Source organism: Aquarana catesbeiana, linkage group LG08 (genome assembly GCF_042186555.1).
Source record: "Aquarana catesbeiana isolate 2022-GZ linkage group LG08, ASM4218655v1, whole genome shotgun sequence".
In the NCBI taxonomy this organism is placed as follows: domain Eukaryota; kingdom Metazoa; phylum Chordata; class Amphibia; order Anura; family Ranidae; genus Aquarana; species Aquarana catesbeiana.
Window position 1 is genome coordinate 126644718 of NC_133331.1, and position 26962 is coordinate 126671679.

The window sequence follows — 26962 nt, forward strand, 5'->3', positions numbered from 1 at the left end:
GAATTGTATGTATATTTATCAATTGTTTTTGCACCTAGCACTTTATCATTCGGATGATTTATTTTCACATTCAAGGTGTTACATATACTGTTTGCATATTTGCATGTTTTTTTTCAGTTTACACATACCATATGGATTAGCGCTGCACTTAAATAATCTTATAATCACAGGTAATCGCTAGCTGTGTGGACAGCAGTGTATAGCGGAGGCTGCCGGTGACCTGATATTATAATGGACGGGGCTGGCGGCCGCACCTACCTACTATTCTCACTGGCCCTAATCTCCCCATCAGGTACCATGTGGAAGTCATTTTAAATAACATAACTTGTCATAAAGATTGGAAAAGGGAAAACAACTATGCGCTGCTCATAGTAAGCACATCTTCACTTCTATTTTCTAACATTCTCATTCACTCTTATTCATTCTCGTTCACATGTAGTGATTTGGGATCGTGGGCGGGCAGAATCACCATGATTCTGCTCGCAATTCCAAATCGCACTGTAGTGCTGGCAAAACACAGCAAGTGTGTTTGTGTTCCATTCATTTTTAGTGGCACCAAAACACGGTGTGGTTTTGGATCCTTGCACGATAAATTGCTCAACAATCACAGCAAAACCACACCACATTTTGGTGCCACTAAAAAAAAAATGGAACAAAAACACATGTGCTGCGTTTTGCCAGCATTGCAGTGCCATTTGGATTGGAATCCAGGCGTTGTGGCATGCAAAATTTACAGCGACATTCTGCCCACAATACCAAATGCTACATGTGAACAGTCAGGGCCTAACAGGCTAGCACAACGGCACTTATAGAAGACTCAGCCCAGTGCCTCAATCAGCAAACTTTGCCAACAGTTCCCACAATCTCAGATATCTAGTGATAGTATGAATCAATGACAGGAAGTACCGTAATTCTGCACTGCAGTTTTAGCCTGAGGAGCACACATATATATACACACATATATATATATATATATATGTATATATATATATATATATATATATATATATAAAACAAAATTTGAAACTGCGCTTGCAAAATTATTAAAACCACAACTAATTGGCGATATAAACAGCGACTCTGCTGCAAGATAATTAACACAGAATAAATTCAAATATGTAACAAAAAAGCTAAGCTAAAATAAAGTGATATTAATAAGAATAATAATAATGTTCATACAATAATCTCCTTTTTTAGGGATAACCATACAAAAAAAAAGTCCAAATACAGAAAGGAAAATAGTGACAAATTGATGTGCAGAAGTAATAATCCTCTTCATAAGTGTTCAAAAACATATGAAAAGTGAACCTCCATCACCACCAGTAACACATCAGGACTGTGACATTGCCACCTTAATAAAGAGTGCAGGCTTACCGACTTTAATGGACCTTCTAATTAAAGAGGTCTGCAGAACAAATGGCCAAACCACCTGGCCAGGGGCTTCCTCAAGGAAAGACAGATATTAAACTCATTAATCATCATCTCCATTCGATAATAATAGGCATAAAACAGAAAGATTTGCAGTGTAAAAACCTTTAAGTGGTAGTAAAAGTGTTTTCGTAACTTATACCTACAGGTAAGCTTATAGGGCTTACCTGTAGGTACAGTAAATATCTTCTAAACGTGTACTGTTTAGGAGATATTTGCTTAAGCAGCTCTGGTGAGGTCACCAGCGCATGCGCACTGTGCTCTCAATGGATGGTTTGCATTCCATTGAGAGAGCTGTGTCACGGCCGTGACTCCCCCATGCATGGAGTCACGACATCATAGCTCGACCAATCAGATGCCCACAGCCCGCAAACCCAAAAAGAAGACTAGGCGAAGATAGAAGCCCTGTCAGCAACCGCTGGAGGGCTTCCTTTTCAGGTAAGTCTTTCCTAATGTGCTAGTATGCAATGCATACTGTAATGATGTGTATGCTTTATGTTATAATTCAAGTTCAATTGTTATGTCTAGTTTCTTATGCATGTTAGGAAACAGTTCACAGTTTTGGTCATGTGATATGGGGGTGGGGAGCTGTGGTTAGTTTTGTAAGATGGATGCTGCTAAATAAACATTCAGGCTCATAGGTGTGCAAAGCCTATTGCATTAGGGTGTGCACCCCAAAGCTCAAACACATATGTGTGTGTGTGTGTGTGCATGTGTATATATACTGATGGTGTAAGTAGAGCAATGGACGGTGTCAGTAGGGTAGAGTTTGGTGTCAGTAAAGTAGAGGTTGGTGTCAGTAGAACAGTGGACGATGTCAGTATTTTTTTCATTTTTATTATTTTGTTTTTTATTATTTTTACATTTTTTTTTTACATTATGTTTAGGAGCCTCATTAGGAGACATTAGTGAAATATCATAGGTCCAAACAGGGGGAACCTGCGTCACACGGGGTGATTAGGGTGTGCCCTGGCACACCTGGCACACCCTGTACGCACGCCTATGTCCATGCTCATGTTCAAGCTCCTGCTGTCTGCTATACTTGTTAAAATCATCACACATACTAGCACACACTATGCCATTAACTTTCAGTTTACTTCCACTTTAAGCTAAGACCAGTAGGCCTAGCATTGCTTGGAAAGGGTAAACAACTTCCTTAGCAAGACTCCATTGTAGCAGCATACATTAAAATAGGGATTAATAACCTCCAGGGCAGCATTTAAATGTAACAGCACAGCACTCCATACAGCTAAGGGTAAATCTCAGAATGTTCCCACTGTTATGTGAATGTGCAAAGACAAGATAGCACACACATGGGGAAAGAGGGCCTGTTCATTTGTGACAATCTTTGCCTTCAAATAATAGATAACACATTTTCTGAAAAACTACAGATCTGAGAAAAATGAAATTAAAACTGTATTGTTAAAATATGAAACAGAGCTTTGCATGCACATTGTTGGTCTTATGAAAAACTAGAGTACAGATGCCTCCACTTTTGACACTGATGTTAAACCTACTAGAATTAAAGCTTTATACTGCACAGAGTGAACACTGCAGGACCGAAGTGATTTTATAAAATCATTGCACACAGAAAATATTGTCAACTCTGGAGGTAAGAGTGAATCCATTATACATTCTATAAGGCTGCTTTCACACTGGGGCGTCGGCGCCATCGGTGGTAAAGCGCCTCTATTTCTATTCTATTCATTTTTGTGGAGGTTTTCGGCTAAAAGTGCCTAGCGACCGAAAAAGGGTTAAAACGATCCACAAAGCAGCGGTCCGGCGGCGCTGCCCATTCATTTCAATGGGCAGGAGCGGTGGAGAAGCGGTGTATACACCACTCCTTCACTGCTCCAAAGATGCTGCTTGCAGGAGTTTTTTTAACGTCCTGCCAGAGCATCGCCTCAGTGTGCTTTCACACTGAGACTGCAGGGGAGCCATTTTTCAGGTGCTTTACAGGTTCTATTTTTAGCCCAAAAGCGCCTGAAAAACGCCTCAGTATGAAAGGGGTTTCGGAATTTAATTTTAGGACAGCAAGAGCAAAAAAAAAAAAAAAGTCCAACCTGCCCACTGTGCTTATATTTAGAATGGCAGGATTGGCTTTTGAGATCACCCAGAACGCAGCCAAAGATCAGACCAATTGGTGGGTGGAATTAGGTGCCTGCCACTCCCTCCTGTTTTGCTCTCAGTGGTGCTGTGACGGTTCTGGGGTCACTCTGGAGAGATGTAGAGGAGATGCAGAGAGACGTGACTAGAGCACTGTCACCCAGACTCACCTTCCTTATCCCAAGCCAACAGTGTGCCAAGTGGTCAGACGGAGTAACAGCAGGCAGCAGTATTAACATAACAGTGTATTAGTGCCGAGTGCGTGCGGCCAGCCGCCAGTGCAACAAATTGAGCGCAGCAGCGTGGCACAACAATTTAAAGCTACACTGATGCTGGGGGGGGGTTCAACCCCCAACCCCCCCTTATCTACGTCCCTGCCAGTTATATTATATAAATGTTATATATTATATACAGGGCTTTTTTTCAGCTGGAACTTGATGTAACTCAGTTCCACCACCTCCAGCTCAGGACCTCTGCTCCTTGCTCACCACTATCACTCTGTGGCAGCCAAGCTGTCACTTGTAAACACAGAAGGCGAACTTCTGTGTTTACAAGTGACAGCTTGGCTCCCTCAGATCTACTGAGTGGCTCCCACTGAGTGCAGGATGGGGAGAAGGGGGATGCAGGTGTCCTGGGTGTGTGCAGGGCATGATTGACCGAGGAGGAGTTGCATACTCTCCAAGAAGGTTTAAAATTTGCCCCAGCCAGATTTTTAAATACATTTGATACCATGATAGATGTGGAAACGTTTTCTAGGAAACTAAATATTAAATTTTTTTTAATGGAAATGAAGTCTAAAGACATCCAGGTTAAAGATACCATCCATGAACACAGTGTATTGAAGAATAAGTCTACCTTCAATCCAAAACCAAGTCAAAAATACATAGATGTTTTTAAAAATATGGTACAGGAAGATATAAGAAAAATAGAAAGTAATAAAAAGAGGAAGACAAAGCTGGTATGGGAAGCTATCAAAGAGCTAGAAAAAAAAGAAAGAAATAGTGATTAGACCTGCCGATAATGGAGGGGGGCTTGTTGTCCTAAAAAAATCAGAGTATAAAGCAGGGATGAATAGAATTTTGGGGGACAGGGACACGTATGTTAAATTACCGGGTAACCCTACTATTAAATTAAAAAAGAAATTGGAGGAATGGCTAAAAAAGGGTACGAAAAAAGATATTTTGGATAAAAAGGAGGCAAAGTATCTTAATTTAAGAGCTCCTAAAAAAACAGTAATGTATCAATTACCCAAGATGCAAATAAATAAAATCACCCTACCAGGGAGACCTTTTTCTCGTGGGATTAATTCCCTGTTTTCCCGCATTGGTGAGTATTTTGACACTTTTTTCCAACCAATGGCGGCAAAAGGCACAGCTTTTCTGTGGGACGGGAAGGAATTAAAAAGACTAATACAGGAATTGTGTGTAGAGGGACCGGCATTGTTGGCGACAGCTGATGTTGAGTCCCTCTACACCAATATAAAGCAGAAAGTACAGCCCGGAACTGAGCGCAGCATAGGTGTAGGGCTAGCATGACTAGGGTGGAGCTGTGAGGCGGAGATAGAGGGGTTAACTAGCCAGGCAGTGGGGGGAGTTTGGTATACTTTTAGGAGGGTGGAGCTTAGGGGCAGGGGTCAGTTGGGAAGAAGTAGGTAGTGAGGAAGGTGAATTTCGGCGGTGCAGGTTAGATAGTTAGCATGGGGGATGTGGAGCGTTTGTTGCAGCAGCTGCGGGAGGAGACGGCGGCTAGGGGGACTGAGTGGCTGCAATCCACCTTGGCATCCTTGCTTCAGGGTCCCAGCCAGGCATCCACTAGCACGCCCGCACAGCTCGCGGAACGGCCACGCGCTAGGAGGTCGCGACCTCCCGAGCGTTTTAGTCCTGCGGCCGACGGGGACAGGGGGAGGACTGGAGCCAGTGAGATAGAAGGGGAGCCGCCTGTGAAGAAGTCGTCGGCGGCGAGTACACGGTCACGGCGGGCACGGGGGGGGAGCGCATCAGTGGGCCCTGCTCCCGCTCCTACAGCGGGGGAAGAGAGAAGGAGAACGGCGGCCTTGGCAGGCTCCCCGCCTGGTCGGAAGGCGGCTCGGCGGGGGAGAGAGGTCGCGACGGGTGACGGCTTGGCAGACAAGGCGGCCGGGGCCTGTATTCCAGAGAGGAGAGGCCGCAGCAAGCTGGCGGACGTTACAGGTGGAGTTCGGGGGGACCATGTCGCTTCACGGTCCAGGAACACGGCGAGGCGGGTTTCGCCAGCTCGGCCTGTAGCCCGGCAAGGCAGTGCCAGACCTCGTGTGGAGTTAGAGCGAACGGCGCAGGGTGATGACGTCACGCCTGGGCGCTCGGCGGCAACGAGGAATCCTGACCAGCGGCCTGGTGAGAGGGATCACGAGATGGCCGGGAGTTCCCAGGACAGCCTGTCTGAGGGTGAAATTGATGAGCGGCACACAGCAGAAGGACGGGAGACGACGCATAGAACTGGTGACACGGCTGGAAGTCCGGTGCAACGGAGGCAGCCAGGTGAGCGGGTTGTGGTACCTTTTTCCTCTATGGTTAGAAATGCTAGGCCCTCAAAGGGGGGGACAGTGGGGACAAATGATAGGGAGGCTGGGGAGGGTCCCAGTGCGGGTATACAGTCCATGGGAACGGCTGGGGAACAGGCTGGGGGGATGGTGCAGGTGTTATTAGCAGGTCTCAGGGAGGTGCTTGCACGCTGTGAGGCTAGCGCACGGCCGGTGAGTGGCATTTCCCCTGTGGCTGCGTGGGCAGTGCCCGGCATCGTTATGGGTCAGGGAGCTGCGCTGGCAGCCCCAGGCCCGGTGGTAGCTCCAGGAGGTACGGTATCGGTGGGGGACACGAGTGTTGGGGGGATGGGGGCGGCCAGTACAGGGCCCCCACCGGCAGCGCCGGTGGTGGCGGCTGCAGCGACCACAGTGGCTGTGGATGCGGCTGCGGCCGGTAAAGGGTCGGCTGGTCTGGATGGGTTGCGTTTGGCGGATGCTGCCAAATGTGAAGTATACGTGTGTTTTGAAGGGCCGTTGGGAGCGCACTTAAAGGCAGAGATTAAGGAGCGCATTTGGAAGGGGGAATACGTTGAAATTTTCTCTCTGTTGCCTTTGGAGAAGTTTAACCTGGACAAGGTTAAGCCGGATGAGAGCAAGAAAGAGGAAGAGGAGAAGAGGCGCTATCGCTTGATTCCACGTACGTTTGCAAATTGGTTGCAGGCGTTCGCGATTCTGGCGAGTGTGATTGGGGAAAAGGCGCCGGAGAATTGCTCGCCGCTCTTCTGTTACCTCGATTCCATCGGGGAAGCACAAAGAGTGTATGGTGGGACTGCATGGCTGCGCTACGATGAGCAGTTCAGGCAGAAAAAAGCGGTTCGCCCTTCAATAAGGTGGGATCACAAAGACATTAGTCTTTGGATGAAGCTGATGTCTTCTCCAAGGGGTTCTTTGCCGCCCTTTCAGGGTGGGGCCGGGGGTTCGGGGTTGTCTGGACAACCGGCCGGAGGGCGAGCGGGTTTCTGTTGGCAATTTAATGCGGGAAGTTGCAAATTCGGAGCCAAGTGTCGGTTCCGACATGAGTGCTCTTCATGCGGGGGCTCCCATCCGCAGTCCAGATGCTTTAAACACGGACGTGGAAAGGGAGGGGATGTTGGAAAAAGGGAAGACGCCGGTGAGGGTAGAAAGGATGGTTCCCTTTCTAAAGCGGTATCCTGATAGGGATGTGGCCCGGCTGTTGGAATTGGGTTTCAGGGAGGGGTTTCAATTGAATAGTCAGCTCAGGGTGGTTCCGCCAGCAGCAAAAAATTTGAAATCGGCAGAGGAGCACGCTGAGGTAGTTACGAAAAAATTGTTAAAGGAGGTGGCGTTGGGCCGGATGGCCGGTCCGTTTAGGGCACCGCCGGTACAAGATTTGGTGATATCCCCGTTGGGAGTGGTGCCTAAGAAGGAGCCGAATCAGTTTCGGCTCATTCACCATTTGTCCCATCCTAGGGGGGGGTCGGTTAATGATTCCATTGATCCGGACCTCTGCACGGTGTCGTACACGTCTTTTGATGAAGCAGTGGCATGGGTGCAGCGCTTAGGCCAGGGGGCCTTACTGGCTAAGACGGATATTGAGGCGGCTTTTCGCCTCTTACCAGTTCATCCGAAGTGTTGCCGATTGTTGGGTTGCCGCTGGCGGGGAGAGTATTTTGTAGATAGGTGCTTACCCATGGGGTGTGCTATTTCATGTTCGTTGTTTGAGCAGTTTAGTTCGTTTTTGGAATGGGCAGTGCGGGATACCTCCGGCCTGCACTCTGTTATACATTATTTAGACGATTTTTTGTGTATGGGGCCGGCGGGGAGCAAGGTTTGTGCATCTTTGTTGGGCACAATCCAACATGTGTTCGCCAATTTTGGGGTGCCGTTGGCTGCGGACAAAACGGAAGGCCCGGTCACCGAGTTGTGTTTTTTAGGGATTGTAATTGATACCGTGGCCATGGAGTGCCGGTTGCCACTAGATAAATTGGAAGGTTTGAGGCAGGAGGTTGCTGAGGCCATCAAGGGGAAGAAGATTCAACTTCGGGGGTTGCAATCGCTGCTTGGGAAGTTGAATTTTGCCTGCAGGATTATGCCCATGGGGCGTGTGTTTTGTCGGCGTTTGGCGGCTGCCACGGCGGGGGTGCGGGCCCCACACCACTTTATCAGGTTAGGGTCGGAACTCAAGGAAGATTTGAGAGTTTGGGATTCTTTTCTAGCGTCCTATAATGGATGTTCACTGTGGTTGGAAAAGGCTGTTTCCAATTTTGAGATGGAATTATTTACGGACGCGGCTGGGTCCGGTGGTTTTGGGGCCTTTTTTTTTCAGGGTAGGTGGAGCGCCGGGGAGTGGCCGGAGCATTGGAAGGAGGAGGGTTTGGTACGTAATTTGGCGGCTTTAGAGCTTTTTCCCATCGTGTTAGCGATGGAGTTATGGGGCGAGGAGTTTCGGAATAGGCGGGTAAGGTTTCATTGTGATAATATGGGGGTAGTGCAGGCCATTAATAACAACACCGCGTCGTCGCCACCGGTGGTGCGCTTGCTGAGGCATTTGGTGTTGCTTTGTTTAAATAAGAACTGTTTTGTTACTGCTGTGCATGTTCCTGGGATTGAGAATACTGTAGCTGATGCATTATCTCGTTTCCAGTGGGACAGGTTTCGTCAACTGGTGCCGGACGCGGAAGTGCAGGGGAGTCCTTGCCCAGAGAGTTTGTGGAGCATCGTGTTACCACGGCACAATTGTTGATTCGTAGGTCTGTCTCGGCAACTACTTGGCAAGCATACAGTAAGGTGTGGTTGGAATGGGAGGCGTTAATGCGGGAAGTAGGTGATGATGTTGGTGGGGAGAGCAAGGTACTGTTACTCCTGTACTTTATAGGACGGAATTTTGAGCAGGGGGTATCGGCGGCATATATGGCTCGCAAGTTGGCTGGTTTGGCGTTTATGTTCCAAATGGCGGGTAAGCGGGATGTTACAAAGGATTTTAGGGTACGGCGTGCTATGCGCGGATATCGCGCTGGTCGAGCGGCTGCCGACACAAGACGCCCGGTTTCATTTGCCGTGTTAGGTGAAGTAGTTACGCAGTTGGGGAATGTTTGTCGGTCTAGGTTTGAGTATGTGCTGTTTAGGGCAGCATTTATATTGACTTTTTTCGGGGCGTTTCGGGTTGGGGAATTAGTGAGTAAGAATAAAAGGGGGGAAGGCGGTGTGGATGTACAAGATGTACAGCTGCGGGGTGATGCTTTAGGTGTCTTCCTCAAGAGGTCCAAGACAGACCAATTGGGAAAGGGGGCATGGGTGGAGTTGCGGTCGGTCCCAGGTTCCCCCTTGTGTCCGGTGACGGCTGTGGGGGAATTCTGTAGGGTTAGACCTGCCGGGGGAGGGACGTTTTTTCGTCATGAGGATGGTTCGGCCCTGTCCCGCTTTCAGTTTCAGGCTGTCTTTCGGCAATGTCTGCGGGCGACTGGGCGAAAAGCGGAGGAGTATTCTTCCCATTCGTTCCGCATTGGGGCGGCTACGGAAGCGGTTCGTTGGGGTTTGGAGGAGCAGGTAGTACAGCGTATTGGGCGTTGGGAATCGGCACGCTTTAGGCTGTATGTTCGCCCTACCTTGTTGTAGAATGGGAGAGGGGGAGATTGTTGGTTTGTTGGGAACTGTATTACAGAAAGAGTGTTATAATTGATTTGCTATATTTTTCTCTGTGTTTTGTCTCTTGTTTTTTCAGGTGCAGCAACCTGCCTAGTATGGATCTTTGGACACTCTTATGTCTATTGGGGTGCCAGAAGGGCAGATGTCAGGAAGGACGGCAGGTTGTTGGGTTTGGCGGGGGAGGAAGGGACGGTGCGGTGGATCGGTTTCCCGGGGATGTTATGGTCTAGGGTTGTTCCGGAAATGCACAAGTTTGCTGGTCTTGATCGCCCTCCGGATGTAGTGGTATTACATGTGGGAGGCAATGATTTGGGAGTGAGGTGTGCTCGGGAACTGATTAGGGATATAAAATTTGATCTGCTGCGCCTGCAATCCAGCTTTCCTGACACTATATTTGTGTGGTCGGATATGGTGGCCAGGACAGCTTGGCGTTTGGCGCGCTCTGTGGCAGGATTGAATAGAGCGCGTGTGAAAGTTAATAAAGCGGTAGCAAAATTTTTTGTGAGGAATGGAGGTTTGGCTGTTCGACACAGGGAGTTGGAGGAGGAGACGTGGCGCTTTCTGCGCTCGGATGGGGTACATCTGAACGCGATTGGCATTGATTTGTGGCAGTTGGGATTACAAGATGGTGTGCAGAGAGCAGTTAGAGTTTGGAGGGCGACACACACGTAAGGTTGTCACGTGTTCGTCCCGTGGCAGTAGGTATTGGGGGTCTTTGAAGGCGGTGATGAGTATAATTGTGGTTTAAAATGGGGGTTGGGCTCATACGGATGTATGGGCGTCCTTTCCCAAAAGAAAAATGGCAACATTGGTGGTAGGAAAATTGCATCTGGAAGGATTAATGTGCTTGTCCCTGAGCTTGCGTAATGCACGGCGTGGGGCCTTACATGGGGATACCGATGCAATGAGTTGGAAAAAGTTAGAGTTTGCCTTCAAAGACCTCCTAGAAAAATAAAAGTTGTTATGCTGTATAGTTGGTTTAATGTTATTTATAGATGTATTTATAAGCATTTAAGTTATATGTTGAAGAATGTTGATATTTCTGGTATTCTTTGTTATAATAAAAGGCTGCTATGGCCATTCGACTCCAAAAAGAGAAGTTTGTGTCGTCTGGTCATTTGGGTAAGGAGTAGATAGTGAATAAGCTGGGGTAATTATTGGAGCCTCACTATATGCCACATCCCATAGTCAAGTACAGCCCGGAACTGAGCGCAGCATAGGTGTAGGGCTAGCATGACTAGGGTGGAGCTGTGAGGCGGAGATAGAGGGGTTAACTAGCCAGGCAGTGGGGGGAGTTTGGTATACTTTTAGGAGGGTGGAGCTTAGGGGCAGGGGTCAGTTGGGAAGAAGTAGGTAGTGAGGAAGGTGAATTTCCCGCCCGCCCTCCCTATAGGTATGTAGTAGTGGGTTCCGGGAGCGTGGAAAGATAATTTTGTTTCTTCAGGGGGTGTTCAATTGTCAGAGTAGGGGTAATTATTAAAAAAAAAAAAAAAAAAAAAAATGTCGTAGCGGCAGTAGGTATTGGGGGTCTTTGAAGGCGGTGATGAGTATAATTGTGGTTTAAAATGGGGGTTGGGCTCATACGGATGTATGGGTGTCCTTTCCCAAAAGAAAAATGGCAACATTGGTGGTAGGAAAATTGCATCTGGAAGGATTAATGTGCTTGTCCCTGAGCTTGCGTAATGCACGGCGTGGGGCCTTACATGGGGATACCGATGCAATGAGTTGGAAAAAGTTAGAGTTTGCCTTCAAAGACCTCCTAGAAAAATAAAAGTTGTTATGCTGTATAGTTGGTTTAATGTTATTTATAGATGTATTTATAAGCATTTAAGTTATATGTTGAAGAATGTTGATATTTCTGGTATTCTTTGTTATAATAAAAGGCTGCTATGGCCATTCGACTCCAAAAAGAGAAGTTTGTGTCGTCTGGTCATTTGGGTAAGGAGTAGATAGTGAATAAGCTGGGGTAATTATTGGAGCCTCACTATATGCCACATCCCATAGTCAAGACGCATTGGATGCGGTTAAATGGTCCTTACATAAGCATACTAGTCTAAAACAGAGCCAAATTACATTTTTAACTGTCAAACTATTTTTTTTGGTATGGAGGTGAATTTTTTAATCAGATAAAAGGGGTTGCTATGGGGGGCTAAGTATGCCCCCAGTGTAGCTAACATCTTTTTAAATAAGTGGGAAGATGAGGATATTTTTACAGAAGAATGGCCACAAAATGATATCGAAGGTACATTGATGACCTGTTTTTCATATGGGAGGGGTCTGTTGAGGACCTACAAGCCTTTATGACCCATATGAATAACAACAGATATGGCATCAAACTCACTAGTAAATGGAGTTACGAGAAATTACAGTACCTAGATTTAGAAATTTTCAAATTGGAGAATAGACTCTACACTAGAACCTTCTTCAAAGAGGTGGACAAAAACGAGTATATTCGTCCAGATCAGAAGAAATTGTAATCTGGACGAAGACTATTGGGCCCAGTCAGAAGTGCTGATGGGTAGGTTTTTGGAGAAAGGATACAATTACTCCGATCTTCAAAAAGTCAGGATGGAGGTATATAATATCAATAGGCATGACCTAATATTGGAAAAAAAGGAGAACAAATTTGAAATGGCCTTTGTTACAGGCTTTAATCTGAATTATAAAAAGGTGGAGAAGTCTTTAAAAAATTTTGGCCTATACTTCTAAACGAGATAATACTCTGAATAAGAATTTACAGTGCAAACCTTCATTCATTTATAGAAATGCCCCAGGTCTTAGAAACATGACACAAAAAACATAGTAGACCCTCCCAAAATTTGTAAAAAGACCTTTTTAGATACCATCGGCTTTCACAGATGTGGGAGATGTAAATCTTGTAGGACCACTGCTGATAAAAAAAGAAAAACAGAGGTGTTCAAGGGAAGCAATGGAAAGGAATATAAGATCGATAAATTTATATCCTGTAGTACTAGATATGTTGTGTATCTCCTTACGTGCCTGTGTGGGCTCATTTATGTGGGGAGGACCACAAGGTGTCTATATAAGAGGATAAATAACAAATATTAAAAATGGCTTCAGAAAGCACAGTATCTCAAATCATTTTAAAACCCATCACCAGCAAGAGCCATCTGTTCTAAAATTTTATGGGATAGATAAAGTCCTGCCTCATTGGAGAGGTGGTGATATGATTACTCAGCTCTCACAGGCCGAGACTCAGTAGATCTTTGAGTTTGGGTGTCTCATGACTGCGGGCATGAACATCGAAATGGATCTTAATTGTTTCTTGACTGATTATTGATTGAGGCACTTTGTCTATGTTTTACCTGTAGGTCTCCCCCCCTATATATATATTTTTTTCCCCCTTTTTTTCCTCCAATTTTCAATACTGATTATCATCCCTTTCTGTAGGACTAATATTCTTCGTGCCAGAAAGGAAATACTAAATTTGTGTATTGTTCTGGATTATAAGCAGATTTCCATATCTCACATCTATTTCCATTTTGTAGTTTTATATTTATTTCTATTTACTAATAGTGCAATTTACATTTGTTTAAAAAAAATGCAGTCCATGGTTTGATTGCATACATTACTTTCAGAAATAAAATGGATTAGTGCCATATGCGTTTTGGCCACTGGGTGGCACTAGGTGTTATTTTAGCAAGAATTAGCTTATCCGGAATTTTCACTAGGTTTGAATGTTCTTCTAATTTTAAAGGGGTTGTAAAGTTAATTTTTTTTTTTTTTTTAAATAACAAACATGTTATACTTACCTTCACTGTGCAGCTCGTTCTGCACAGAGTGGCCCCGAACCTGGTCTTCTGGGGTCCCTCGGCGGCTGTTTCAGCTCCTCCCCGCAAGCATTTACCACCTTAATGCGAGCTCCCTCGCACGGTGGTGAGTGCTTGCGGGCGCGCTCCCGTGATACAGCCGGCGGCTATAGCCGCTCGCTGTATCACTCGGCCCCGCCCCCCGGCGCGCCGCGTCATCGGATGTGATTGACAGCAGCGCGAGCCAATGGCTGCGCTGCTTTCAATCCATCCACTGCAGCCAATCAGCGACCAGGCTGAGCTGCAATGAAGATGACGAGGACGAGCAGCGAAGATTCGAGGCGTCAGGTAAGTAAAACGGGGGGCCTGGGGGCGGCGGTACTGTCAAAAGTTTTTTCACCTTAATGCATAGAATGCATTAAGGTGAAAAAATTTTTACCTTTACAACCCCTTTAAGGATGGAGATGATAGAGATGATAGAGATAGAGATGATAGAGATGATAGAGATAGATATGATAGAGATGATAGAGATAGAGATGATAGAGATGATAGAGACGATAGAGATAGAGATGATAGAGATAGAGATAGAGATATATGTTCATTCTACAGCTGATATTACGTTCTTATATATAATTTTCACTCTTTATAAAAATGTGTATATTATGAGTTGTTTATTTTAGGTTGTTTGTAAGGATGCAGCTGAAAGGGCAAGCAGAATGCTTTTTAATTGGTAACAATTCTAAAGTCGTCTCTATTTTTAATTTTAATTCTTTTGCTTTTTGAGCCGCTCGTTTTCCTGACCAATGGCAGTGAAGGCGTCTGTATTTAGGCTCCAGTAAAATGGCGCCGAGCCCATTTCCTGATGACACGCACACGAGCGTGAAATATATTGAAAGTGAGGCTTGACACGCACTACACGAGTCCTCCGCTTCCGCACAGTTGAGACGCAAGCTGAGACGAACGCTGAGCATCAGGTACATTTGTATGGTACCGGTCCGGCTTCTGCTCTCCTCTGCAAGCTGCATTTTACATTTTGCTGTACCTAACACTGAATGAACTGGAGTTGTAAGTGTTGCTTTTTAAAGATATTAAAGCACTTTATTACACTATCCATGCCTTTTTGTGACTTTTCATGGGGAACCACACTTTGCAGATGAATTGGATGTGAGTTGGTCCTTCTAAGGAGCCACATATACATAAGCACACAGATTTTCGTTTGGATTGAAATTGTTTGCTCAATATACAGCTGGTCTAAGCTGAAAGATCCATGAAGGGGCACACTGGATGCAAGAGGTCTCTCTGTTGATTACATGCCTGGTGGTCACTTGGTGGCCGATGCAATCTGGTGAGCTTTTTGATATACCACTTCGGGTGAAGCACTTTATATTGAAGTATTTGAAGCACCTTATTTGAAGCACTCAGCACTTCTATTTGAAGCATTTAGCATTTTAATTTCACATGGTGATTGGAAAAATATAGAGAAGATTTATCCCTTCATGTCTCACAGCAATGATTCATTCACATATGATATTGAGCATAATTGTTTTGCACTACTGTTGCGCCCTTTATTATTCTGCATTTGTTTATTAGTTTTCACTAATACTAGGAGCAGCATCAGCTGACAATAGTTTATAATAAATCTAATTGGCGCTGTACCCATTTTTCCTTTATATATGGTTGAGTTCCTGCACCTATTATCTGAGAAAAAAAGCCCTGATTATATATATATATATATATCATATAAATATATATCATATAAATGTTAATATCCAGTTATATTTTCGGCATTTAGGAATGCACCCAGCCCTTTTTTTTTAAAATTTACTGAGCTGACCAGAACTAGTTCTTGAGGGAGACTTTTCCACATTTTCACAACTCTTATTGCGAAGAAGTTTTTTAAATGTGGAGGTTGATAGTGCACCTTGTCTTCTGTAATGACTCTACACCAAGTTCACTCTATTGACTACTTATGTATTTATAAAGGGTGAACATGTCCCCCCTTAACCGCTTGGGGACCAGCTGCTGCAGTTTTACTGCGCAGGTTGGCTCCGCTGCGCGAAATCACGTTATTGTACGTGATCTCGCGAGGTCCGGATAGCAGGCGTGCACCCGCCGCGAGCTCCGTGAGTCCCACTGTGGGTCCGCGGGGATAACCGCGATCGTCTCACGGAGAGGAAGAACGGGGAAATGCTGATGTAAACAAGCATTTCCCCGTTCTGCCTAGTGACAGGATACCGATCACAGCTCCCTCGGGAGTGGTGATCAGTGTCATGTCACACATAGCCCATCCCCCAGCCCATCACTCCCTAGGACACACTTAACCCCTGCAGCGCCCCCTCCTGGTTTACCCCTTCACCGCCAGTCACATTTACACAGTAATCAATGCATTTTTAATCGCACTGATCGCTGTATAAATGTGAATGGTTCTAAAATAACGCCAAAAGTGTCCGATGTGTCCGCCATAATGTCGCAGTCACGACAAAAATTGCTGATCACCGCTATTACTAGTAAAAAAATAATTATTAATAAAAATGCCATAAAACTATCCCCTATTTTGTTGACGCTATAACTTTTGCGCAAACCAATCAATAAACGCTTATTGTGACTTTTTTACCAAAAATATGTAGAAGGATACATATCAGCCTAAACTGAGGAAAAGTAATTTTTTTAATATATTTTTTGGGGATATTTATTATAGCAAAAAATAAAAAATATTGCTTTTTTCAAAATTGTTGCTCTTTTTTTGTTTATAGCGCAAAAAATAAAAACCGCAGAGGTGATCAAATACCAAAGAATGCTCTATTTGTGGGGAAAAAAGGACGTCAATATTGTTTGGGAGCCACGTCGCACGACCACGCAATTGTCAGTTTAAGCGACGCAGTGCAGAAACGAAAAAAGTGCTGTGGTCTTTGGCCAGCCAAATGGTCCAGGTCTTAAGTGGTTAATCTCCTCTTCTCAAGAGAGAATAAATTCAGTTCTGCTAATCTTTCCTCATAGCTGAGCTTCTCCATGCTTTTTAACAATTTGGTTGCCCTTCTCTGCACTTTCTTCACTTGCCCAATATTCTTTTTGTGAACTGGTGCTCAAAACTCACCTATATATTCCAGATGAGGTCTTACTAAATATTTGTACAGGAGCAAAATTATGTCTCTTGCTCTGCAGTTTATACCTCTTTTAGTAATTTTAATAAAGTATGTTGCTAGCTTTAGAAACTGCAGCTTGGCATTTCATGCTGTTATTTAAGTGGTTCTAAAGGCTGAAGGTTTTTTACCTTCATGCATTCTATGCATGAAGGTAAAAAAAAAACCTTCTGTGTCCAGCAGGCCCCCCTAATACTCACCTGAACTCCATCACGATCCAGCGATTTGCACAAGTGTCTCAGCTCTCTGGGGACTCACCCTCTTCATTGGCTTAAAACAGCAGAGGAAGCCATTGGCTCTTGCTGCTGTCAATTACATCCAGTGAGCCAATGAGGAGAGAGAGGGGGTGGGGCTGAGCCACGGCTCTGTGTGTGAATGGATACGCAGAGCAGTGGCTTGGGAGTGTGCCTGTTTGGGTGCCCCATTGCAAACTGCTTGCTCTGCGGGCACTCGACATGGGGGAGGGGCCGGCAGCGCCAGCAGGGGACCTCATATTTGTTTGTTATTTCCTAAAATATCACTTTAAGTCTATGATCTACCAGAACACCCAGAACCTCTTTCCACCATTGACTCCCCCAGTTGTTCTCCTCCAAGAACATTAAACCTCATTTGCAACATAGTTGCCCAATGGAATAACGCAGCAGTGGTCCTCCAAAACAAATAACCCAAACAAGTACTTTCCAGTTAAAGAGTTGCAATCCTTATTACGAGAAAGCCAATCTTTTGTTTAAGAAAAAGAAAGGAACTTTTCACTAGTATTTAATAAAGATACTGGCATTCACATTCACTGCATTTGTTCCTGTAACTAATTGAAAAGGTTTAGTAAAAAATGTCAGTAAAGACATTTTCCTGCTACTGTAAGTTTTAATTTACATGGCTGAGAGATTACATATGGTATATATTAAAATAATGTGGGTAGGAAACAACAATATAACTTTGTTTGAAGTTGTAGGATTAGGCTGTCTGATGGTTACTTATTTCCATTTAAGACTTTGACATAAAGTAAAGGATAAAGGGAGAACTGGCCACATGCCCAGTGATCTGTCTTTATATCTTTAAAGCACAGTATACTGTACATAGTACAGAATACTTTGTTTACTAATAAGAAACAAAAGGGTTCCAGACGGCTGCACTTCTGAAAAATCCACTTTATTAAAGACAAAAAAGCCAAATAACAGGTAGGTTAACAGTTGGAGCAGGGGACAAACAGGTAGAGGCGTTTCACACTTTTAGCAGCGCTTAGTCATTGCCCCTGTGGTTATGACAACATAACTATATACCTGTATGTAATTGTGCTGTAATCTTTAATGTACTCTATCATTGTATTGTATTTGCTAATCCTTCCTAACTGAAAAGGTTTTTCCTTAACCACTTGCCCACTGGGCACTTAAACCCCCTTCCTAACCAGACCAATTTTCAGCTTTCAGCGCCCTCACATTTTGAATGGCAATTACTCAGTCATGCAACACTGTACCCGTATACATTTTTTGTCCTTTTTTTCACACAAATAGAGCTTTCTTTTGGTGGTATTTAATCACTGCTGGGTTTTTTAATTTTTTGCACTATAAATGAAAAAAAGACTGAAAATTGTGTAAAAAAAAAAAAAAAAAATTTTCTTCCTTTTTGTTATAAAACTTTGCAAATTAGTAATTTTTCTTAATACATTTCAACCAAAATTTATACTGCTACATATCTTTGGTAAAAATAACCTAAATCAGTGTATATTATGTGGTCTTTGTGAAAGTTATAATGTCCATAAGCTATGGTGTCAGGCACTAACAAGCCAGGACAGTATAAATACCCCCCAAATGACCCCTTTTTGGAAAGTAGACATTCCAAGATATTTAGTAAGAGGCATGGTGAGTTTGAAAAATTAAGATTTTTTTTACAAAATTGTCATATTAACAGGTTATTTCTCACACACAGGATATGCATACCACAAATTACACCCCAAAATACATTCTGTTACTCCTCCCGAGTATGGCGATACCATATGTGTGAGACTTTTACACAGCGTGGCCACATAGAGAGGCCCAACATGCAAGGAGCCCAATCAGGCTTTCTAGGGACATAAATTACACATATAATTTCTTAACTACCGCTTACATTTTTGAAGGCCCTGGAGCACCAGAACAATGGAAACGCCCAAAAAAATGACCCCATTTTGGAAATAGAACACCCCAATGTATATTATATGAGGCATAATGAGTCTTTTGAACATCTCATTTTTTTTCCCACAAGTTTTTGGAAAATGTGGAAAGAAAATGAAAACACATTTTTTTTTGTTTTTTTATACACAAAGTTGTCCATTTATACAATATTTCTAACACAAAGCATGTACATAGCAAAAATTACATCCCAAATATATATTCTGCTACTCCTCCTGAGTATAATGATTGCACATGTGTGAGACTGCAGGGAGCACCATCAGGTGTTCTAGGGGCATACATTTCAAATCTAATTTGACTACCTATTACACTTTTGTGAGGCACTGTTAGTGGCACTGATGGGCACTGTAGTGGTATGGATGTGGCACGGATGAGAACTGATGTAGCATGGATGAGCATGAACGAGTCATGGATAGGGATGGATGAGCCGTAGATGGGGATTACTTAGCATGGATGGGGATATATGAGCCGTGGATGGGGATAGATGAGCCGTGGATGAGTATGGATGGGGATGGCTGAGCATGGATGGGAATGGCTGAGCATGGATGGGAATGGCTGAGCATGGATGGGAATGGCTGAGCATGGATGGGAATGGCTGAGTATGGATGGGGATGACTGAGTATGGATGGAGATGACTGAGTATGGATGGGGATGACTGAGTATGGATGGGGATGACTGAGTATGGATGGGGATGGATGAGCCATGGATGGGGATGGATGAGCCATGGATGGGGATAGATGAGCCGTGGATGAGTATGGATGGGGATGGCTGAGCATGGATGGGGATGGCTGAGCATGGATGGGGATGATTGAGCATGGATGGGATGTCTGAATATGGATGGGGGTGGCTGAGCATGGATGGGGATGGTTGTGTATGGATGGGGATGGCTTAGTGTGGAGGGGATGGCTGATCATGAATGGGATGGCTGAGCATGAGTATGGATGGATGAGTCAGGAATGGGCACAGAGCAGCGCTGTGGGCACTACAGATCCAGCCCACAGCGCTGCTGCCCCTGGTCTCTCCCCCTTTCCTCTCACACTGTACCGATCGGTACGGAGAGGGGAGAGCTAAGCCGGGTATGCACCAGCTTGTTTACAACTGATCGCTCTGTCGTTTGACGAAGCCATCACGTGGTAAATGGCCGCTGTTATCGGGCATTTACCGTGATCCTTGGGACCCGGCAGTCACAGATATTCCCGGGTGCGCACCCTAGAGGGCGCGATTCTAGGAGGATGTCATAGCACTCCCTCCCAGAATTATTGTGCCGCACTGTAGTCATCCTTCAGCTATGGCACGGTTGTGAAGTGGTTAAAGTGTAAGTTCACCTTTACAGAAAAATCTGTAAGGTGAACTTACACAGGACCCCCTCCTCACCCCCCCACCAGTCCCGCTGACCTGCAGCACGGCGATCTCCCCTTCTTAGCCCTTTCTGAGCCTCTCAGAGGTCTGGGGTTTAGAAATCCCCGCTGAGAGGACAGGCTACGCGGGTTCTGATTGGTCGGCGCCGTCACATGACAATTAGAATGCTCCTAAACGTTCCTCCTGATGGGGTACATTTAGAAGATTAAAGGGGTTGTAAACCTTCCGTTTTTTTCAACCTAATGCATCCTACACGCTGGCTTCTCAGCTCTTCTCGGCCTGGTCTTCTCGGCTCTTCATTGGATAGATTGATAGCAGCGCAGCCATTGGCTCATGCTGCTGTCAATCAAATCCGAATGACGCGGCCCCTGGGGGGGTGGGACCGAGACATACACTCTGTGTCTATGGACGCAGAGTGTATGAGACAGGAGCGTTCCCGCAAGGTAACCGAGAGAGCTATTGTGGGGAGGAGCCGAGAGAGTCACTGAGGGACCCCAGAACAGGAGGATTGGGGCCACTCTGTGCAAAACGAGCTGCACAGCAGAGGTAAGTATAACATGTTTGTTATTTAAAAAAAATAAAAAATTAACCTTTACACCACCTTTAAGCTCCAGGGATTTCTAAGCCCTGGAGCCGTAAGACGGCTATACCAGTGCTCAGAACGGGATTTCACCGCACTGCAGGTCAGTGGAACTGGGGGACTGAGGAGGGGGTCCTGTGTAAGCTCACCTTATGGATTCTTCTGTAAAGGTGAACTTAGCCTTTAAATTAAGTAAATTAATATTGTTCAGGTGTGCCAGTGTTCTTGGGTCCAGGGGTGGTTCATCACTTGAAGACTGGTAGAGGGACCCAATAAATCCATCAACTTTTCCGGGTTTAGTGCTACACCAGAAAAAGTGTTGCAAACTCTTACTGAATGGCCTCCACTGTGTGTTCACAGAGGTAATTATTAGTAAAACATTAATTTATTGTTTAATTTACCATATAACTAAGTTTACTGTATGATAATATATCACGATTCATCATTAATCTATGGTAGTCAATTATGTAAAACAAGCACAGTCCATCATTTCTAGGTCACAATAATAAAACCTCAAACCCCTCACCGGACAAAGTCTTCCTCTCTCCCATTCTACCCATTTAGCAGTTATTTAAACAATAAATACCTTGTGAAAATGTGTCAAATTCTCCTAACTCTGCTGTCCGTGTCTCCTACCGCTTCCTTGAGCAACAACCAGGGAGTCTACCATTGCGGTCACCTTCTTGTGATGTCATCTGCAGTCTTCTGAATACTGAAAGAATCCCACTCCAGTGTAGCCAATAGGAAATGTTTACATCACTCAGGCAGTGACATGGACAAAGAAGGACCCTCCTCCTCTGCTTGGAAGGAAATGGAAGACTCAGGACTTAGTATGTCACATGACCATTTATTTAGGGGAATATTTGGGGCATTTCATTTAGGGATTTTAAAAACTAACTAACTTAACCTTGGGGCATTTACCTTAGGGATTTTAAAAGTGAGCCTTATAATAAAGCTTACCTGTAGGTAAAATGAATATTCTAGTGAGAAGCAGCTGGTGACATCACCGCGCATGTGCTCTGAAGGAATAGCATACCTGTGCTGTTTCTTCAGGGCTCTGTGCCGCAGCCATGACTCCCAAGCAGCTTAGTCATTCAAGCGGCCACAGCAGGGCCGTCTTTAATTTTGATTGGGCCCTGGGCAAACATTTTCTTGGGGCCCCCCCTCCATTCTGAGACATACAAAAAATAGCAGGTAGACTCAAAATCAGTTTACTGCAGCAGATCACACAGCGATTGCAATTGTTTGCCAGAGGTTACAGCCTATCATTACTGCTCAATGGCTGGTTTCTAGAGGTTACAACACATAATTTCTGCTTGCCGATTGGTTGCTAGAGGTTAATGTACATTATTAGCGCTCACTAATTGGTTGCTAGGGGTTACAGCACATCATTAGCACTTACTGATTGGTTGCTAGAGATTAAAGCAGATCACTACTGTTTGCTGATTGGTTGCTAGAGGTTCATGCACATCATTACCTCTCACTGAGCAGTGGAGCAATCCCAAATAATTGAGCAAGTAAAGGGGCACATTAATACACATACTACAGGAGAGGTTCAGAGACTGTGGACATACTGCAGAAGACAATCAGAGACTGCGGACATACTGCAGGAGACAATCAGAGACTGCGGACATACTGCAGGAGATTACCAGAGACTGCGGACATACTGCAGGAGACAATCAGAGACTGCGGACATACTGCAGGAGACAATCAGAGACTGCGGACATACTGCAGGAGACAATCAGAGACTGCGGACATACTGCAGGAGACAATCAGAGACTGCGGAAATACTGCAGGAGACAATCAGAGACTGCGGACATACTGCAGGAGACAATCAGAGACTGCGGACATACTGCAGGAGACAATCAGAGACTGCGGACATACTGCAGGAGACAATCAGAGACTGCGGAAATACTGCAGGAGACAATCAGAGACTGCGGACATACTGCAGGAGACAATCAGAGACTGCGGACATACTGCAGGAGACAATCAGAGACTGCGGACATACTGCAGGAGACAATCAGAGACTGCGAAAATACTGCAGGAGACAATCAGAGACTGCGGACATACTGCAGGAGACAATCAGAGACTGCGGACATACTGCAGGAGACAATCAGAGGCTGCGGACATACTGCAGGAGATTACCAGAGACTGCGGACATACTGCAGGAGACAATCAGAGACTGCAGACATACTGCAGGAGACAATCAGAGACTGCGGACATACTGCAGGAGATTACCAGAGACTGCGGACATACTGCAGGAGACAATCAGAGACTGCGGACATACTGCAGGAGACAATCAGAGACTGCGGAAATACTGCAGGAGACACTCAGAGACTGCGGACATACTGCAGGAGACAATCAGAGACTACGGACATACTGCAGGAGACACTCAGAGACTGCAGACATACTGCAGGAGACAATCAGAGACTGTGGAAATACTGCAGGAGACACTCAGAGACTGCGGACATACTGCAGGAGACAATCAGAGACTGCGGACATACTGCAGGAGACACTCAGAGACTGCGGACATACTGCAGGAGACAATCAGAGACTGCGGACATACTGCAGGAGACAATCAGAGACTGCGGAAATACTGCAGGAGACAATCAGAGACTGCGGCCATACTGCAGGAGATTACCAGAGACTGCGGACATACTGCAGGAGACAATCAGAGACTGCAGACATTATACAGGAGATGGTCAGAGAACTTTCAGCAATGCACAGCTTTACAGTTAAATAACACAGCTCAGGGTTTAAACAGTCAGGCATTCTATGGTTGTAAGGACATACCTGGCCAGCCAAACTTACTACATACATTCAGGACTGTGGGCGGGGCTTCCACTCTCTGCTCTCACTAAAGCAGCTGGGAGCTCCACTGATGCTTTGTTGGGTGGGCTCTGGGCCCACATCACCCGTGAATGGTCGCCCCGATGACAGCTTTGCAGAGCGCACAGAGGACACGGGAGGATGTATTCCGCACTAGTCAGCTGAGAGGGGCGGGGCCGGGAGCTCCACTGACGCTCTGACCCCGCCCACGTGCAGCCTGTGTACTGGGAATAGAGCGCCTGTAGTGAGAGCCAGTGATTGGAGTGGGAGTGTCATTGGAGCTCCCGGCCCCGCCCCCGGACCTCTGTATTCACCAGGCAGTATAGAGGGGGCGGGGCCGGAAGCTCCACTGACAGTCGCACTCCGATCACTGGCTCTCACTACAGAAGCTCTTTTCCGAGTACACAGGCTGCACGTGGGCGGGGTCAGAGCGTCAGTGGAGCTCCCGGCCCCGCCCCCTCTTAGCTGGCTAGCGAGGAATACATCCTCCCATGTCCTCTGTGCGCTCTGCAAAGCTGTGATCGGGGCCCCAATTCACGCCTGGCGCGGGCCCCCCAACAAAGATTGGGCCCGGGGCAAGTGCCCCGTTTGCCCTGCGCTAAAGACGGCCCTGGGCCACAGCCCACGAACCCAGAAGGAACACCGGGTGACAATTAAAGCCTCTGCAGCAGTGACAGTGCGCCGCTGAAGGGCTTAGTTTCAAGGTAAGTCTTTCATAATGTGCTGGTATGCGATGCATACTAGAACAGTTTGCCTTTACCTTGCAGGGAGTTTTTTTTGTTATTTGTCAATCTTTACAACCGCTTTAATTCATTCTTTGCATTAAGGTAAAAAACCTTTTAGCTGTTCCTCCCCACCCCCTCCCTAAACACTTTTCTGAGCCCTCTCTTGATCTATAGCTGTGCCGTCTCCAACACCACTGCTCTCTCTTTCTGGTCTCACAGGAGACTCTGAGAGCAGCGGGAGACATTGGCTTTCACTGCTGTCTGTCAAATCCTGTGAGTAGAGAGCAGAGGGTGTGGCTGTGTGTGTTATGGGCACATACAGCCCGGCTTGGAAGCATGCCCACATGGGTGCCCCACAGCACACAGAGCTCCCACAGGAGCAGACAGCACCAATGGGGAACTCCAGAAGAGGAGGTAAAGGGCTGCTCTGTGCAATACCATTGCACAGAGCAGGTTAGTATAACTTAATTTCTATTTGAAAAACAAATATCTTTACAACCACTATAATTATTGCCAACACACATCTATCTAGCTATTCATTAGTCATTAAAACCATCCACACTCTATTAGGATTTAGGGTGACAACACATTTCACCTGGACTACTGGCAACATCCACTATCTGAGGATCACTTGTGCTCCTCTTGTCTGAACACCTCTTGGGATGACAGCATCCACCAACAACTTCCAAGTTCCCCCAAAACCTGGACTATTGACCGCATTCTCACCCAACCAGCTGAATTCAGAAGTTACACAGCATCGATCAAATAAATATATTTTGCATTTGCAACAGATATTGAGATGACCAAACATTTTTTAAGATCCATATTCTTTTTTTTTTGCTTAACCCTCATATTTAATTTTATACTTAAAGAGCAATAATCATGCACACTTCCTAGCAATCGGTAATTAGGAAAAGTTAGAAAGTATTCGTTTACCCAAAGATCAGTTGAGTAAGTCAACAGTAAGTGGATTGAAATATGGTTACATACATAGATCTATACTCAGACAAAAGAGTTAACAAGAATATAAGAAGCAAAAAATACAAAAAATATGCATTAAAAAGATAAATTAATTAAAAGGGAGTAGGCTTGATGGACCGCTTTGTCTTTTTTCTGCTATCACTTTTCTATGTTTCTAATTGCATGTTACTACTAGGAAGATGTACTAGCAGGATGTGGAGTTCTCGAAAGAAATAATGATGAGGTTTACTGTATGTCATTGTTTTAAACTGGAAGTAAAGTTTTGTGTAACATTTTATACACATCTGTATGCCAAAGTATTTATTGCTACAGAACATATGCTGCTGGCTCTTTTTTAAGCAGCTGTGTAATATACAGTAAATTTGACTTCATGATTACCACATCTGTGAATGAAATCATGCATTAATCCATATCGCCCCTTCCTTTTTTTAATTAAAGAATCATTTTTTTACTTCCCACCTTCCAAAATATGTTTATCTGTATTTTTAACATTATATCACAAAGTGATATCTTGAATACTTTTGCTTTGTGTTCTTAACATTAAGATCAATTGCCAGTAGAAAAGGGTGAATAATGAAAATGTAAGCACATAGTAAAAATGTACTCCACAAACCACACATTTTGAAAAACTAATACTACTGTATTATATACTGTATTTTACTATAATATATTTAATTCACTGTGCCCAAGTCACTGCAAGAATTCTATATTTCTGGGTGAGTGCTTCTCCTGTTGCTGTGCTTTTTTGCCAGCTTGTACTGTATGCCACTAGGATGTATGAGTCAGCAGGAAACACTGAATGCAGGAGGGGGAACAGGTAGTTGACCCACTCAGAAGGGCCAAATACCTGCAGCGGTTGTGCTGTTTCAAGGCTTGGGCCATGGAAAGGTAAGAATCGATGGCTTCTTTTACGGGGCCGGCCTTCTTTAATAAGTGACCCTTTGGTAAGAGGGTCATTTTAAGGAAATCTCTTTTTGTGACTCTGTTTTTGTGAAACTGTTACAAAGTTCCTTAACTGGAGATCCTGCCAGTAACAGCACTTCTAGTTGCATGCTGACAATGCTCACAATTACCAGCAGCACTGACTGCCTGCCATAGGTTCTCCATAAGCTGGCCAATTGGATGCCTAGTTTGGGTTTAAATGGGTTTACATGGGTTTAAAATCTATGGAGGTGTGCTTTCTTGTGACTGTAGCCAGTGTTCTCTTGATCGAACATGATCAACCTAAAGCCAGTTATGGGATGGGAAGAAGGTACAATGATGGATGGGCATTGAAAAAAAAAACAAATGGTTTCCCAGTCTTAGTCCGTAGGGTTCAATATTGAGTTGGCCCACCCTGTGCAGCTATAACAGCTTCAACTTCTCTGGGAAGGCTGTCCACAAGTTTTAGGAGTGTGTCTTTGGGAATGTTTGACTATTCTTTCAGAAGCGCATTTTTGAGGTCAGGCACTGATGTTGGACAAGAAGGCATGGCTCGCAGTCTCTGCTCTAATTCATCCCAAAGGCATTCTATTAGGTTGAGGTCAGGACTCAGGCCAGTCAAGTTCCTCCACCGCAGTCTCGCTCATTCATGTCTTTATGGACCTTTCTTTGTGCACTGGTCCAAATCATTTGGTGAAGAGGGGTTATGGTGTGGGGTTGTTTTTCAGGGGTTGGGCTTGGCCCCTTAGCTCCAGTGAAGGGAACTCTTAAGGCGTCAGCATACCAAGA